Below are 2,705 nucleotides of genomic sequence, written 5' to 3'. Positions count from 1 at the left end.
TAGCCATTCTAATATCGAATAAAATTGACTTCCAACCCAAAGTTATCAAAAAAGACAAGGAGGGGCACTTCATACTCATCAAAGGTAAAATCTTCCAAGATGAACTCTCAATTCTGAATATCTATGCTCCAAATACAAGGGCAGCCACATTTATTAAAGAAACTTTACTAAAGCTCAAAACACACAATAGTGGGAGACTTCAACACCCCACTCTCATCAATGGACAGATCCTAGAAACAGAAACTAATCAAAGACACATGGGCACTAACCGAAGTTATGAAACAAATGGATTTAATAGATATCTACAGAGCATTCTATCCTAAAACAAAAGGATATACCTTCTTCTCAGTGCCACATGGTACCTCCTCCAAAATTGACCATATAATTGGTCACAAAAAAGGCCTCAACAGATACAAAAATATTGAAATTATCCCANNCATCCTATCTGATCACCATGGACTAAGGCTGATCTTCAATAACAACATAGATAATAGAAAGGAAACATTCATGTGGAAACTGAACTACACTCTACTCAATGATTCCTTGGTCAAGGATGAAATAAAGAAATTAAAGACTTTTTAGAGTTTAGTGAAAATGAAGCCACAATATACCCAAACTTATGGGACACATGGAAAGCAGTCCTAAGAGGAAAACTCATAGCTCTGAGTGCCTCCAAAAGAAGCTAGGGAGAACACACACTAGCAGCCTGACAACCCACCTAGATGCTCTAGAACTACAGGAAGCAAATTCACCCAAGAGGAGGAGAAGGCAGGAAATAATCAAACTCAGGGCTGAAATCAATCAAGTGGAAACAAAAAGACTATTCAGAGAATCAACCAAACCAGGAGCTGGTTCTTTGAGAAAATCAAGATAGATAAACCCTTATCCAGACTCACTAGAGGGGATAGGGACAGCATCTTAATTAACAAAATCAAAAATGAAAAAGAAGACGTAACAACAGAACCTGAAGAAATCCAAAACATCATCAGATCCTACTACAAAAGGCTATACTCAACAAAACTAGAAAACCTGGATGAAATGGACAACTTCCTAGACAGATACCAGATACCAAAGTTAAATCAGGATTAGATTAACGATCTAAACAGTCCTATTTCCCAAATAGAGGCAGTCATCAATAGTCTCCCAACCAAAAAAAAAGCCCAGGACCAGATGGTAGTTTAGTGCAGAGTTCTATCAGACCTTCAAAGACCTAATTCCAACTCTTCTCAAACTATTCCACAAAACAGAAACAGAAGGTACTCTACCCAATTCATTCTATGAAGCCACAATTACTCTGATACCTAAACCACACAAAGATCCAACAAAGAAAGAGAACTTCAGACCAATTTTCCTTATGAATATAGATGCAAAAATACTCAATAAAATCCTTGTAAAACCGAATCCAAGANAACACCCCTTCATGATAAAAGTCTTGGAAAGACCAGGAATTCAAGGCCCATACCAGTAGCCAACATCAAACTAAATCGAGAGAAACTTGAAGCAATCCCACTAAAATCAGGGACTAGACAAGGCTGCTCACTTTCTCCCTATCTATTCAATATAGTACTTGAAGTTCTAGCCAGAGCAATTTGACAACAATAGGACATCAAGGGGATACAAATTGGAAAGGAAGAAGTCAAAATATCACTATTTGCAGATGATATGATAGTATTTATAAGTGACCCCAAAAATTCCACCAGAGAACTACTAAACCTTATAAACAGCTTCAGTGTAGTAGCTGAATATAAAATTAATTCAAACAAATCAATGGCCTTTCTCTACACAAAGGATAAATGGACTGAGAAATAAATTAGGGAAACAACACCCTTCACAATAGTCACAAATATTATAAAATACCTTGGTGTGACTTTAACTAAGGAAGTGAAAGATCTGTATGATAAGAACTTCAAGTCTCAAGAAAGAAATTGAAGATCTCAGAAGATGGAAAGATCTCCCATGCTCATGGATTGGCAGGATTAATATAGTAAAAATGTCTATCCTGCTGAAAGCAATCTACAGATTCAATGCAATCCCCAACAAAACTCCAACTCAATTCTTCACTGAGTTAGAAAGGACAATTTGCAAATTCATCTGGAATAATAAAAAACCTAGAATAGCAAAAACTATTCTCAACAATAAAAGAACCTCTGGTGGAATCACCATGCCTGACATTTAAGCTGTACTACAGAGAAATTGTGATTAAAAAAAAACAAAAAATAAACAAAAACAAAACTGCATGGTACTGGTACAGTGACAGACAAGTAGACCAGTGGAATAGAATTGAAGACCCAGAAATGAATCCACACACCTATGTTCACTTGATCTTTGACAAGGGAGCTAAAACCATCCAGTGGAAAAAAACATAGCATTTTCAACAAACGGTGCTGGATCAACTGGAGTTATCATGTAGAAGACTGCGAATTGACCCATTCTTATCTCCTTGCACAAAGCTCAAGTCTAAGTGGATCAAAGAACTCCACATAAAACCAGAGACACTGAAATTAATAGAGGAAAAAGTGGGGAAAAACCTTGAAGATATGGTCACAGAGGAAAAATTCCTAAACAGAACATCAATGGCTTGTGCTGTTAGATCAAGAATTGACAAATGGGACCTCATAAAATTGCAAAGCTTCTGTAAAGCAAAAGACACTGTCAATAAGACAAAAAGGCCACCAACAGATTGGGAAAGGATTTTTACCAATCCT

General features: G+C 36.7%; 1 protein-coding gene across 6 annotated transcripts in view; it reads left to right on the top strand.

The window, feature by feature from the left end:
- Ncoa1 (nuclear receptor coactivator 1) overlaps positions 1–2,705 on the top strand; it is a 234,321-nt gene that overhangs the window by 124,051 nt on the left and 107,565 nt on the right. The gene's annotated exons all lie outside the window — the stretch shown is intronic.

Source organism: Mus caroli, chromosome 12 (genome assembly GCF_900094665.2).
Source record: "Mus caroli chromosome 12, CAROLI_EIJ_v1.1, whole genome shotgun sequence".
NCBI lineage: Eukaryota > Metazoa > Chordata > Mammalia > Rodentia > Muridae > Mus > Mus caroli.
Note: the sequence above shows the minus strand (reverse complement) of the source record. Positions and strands in the feature narration are given on the sequence as shown.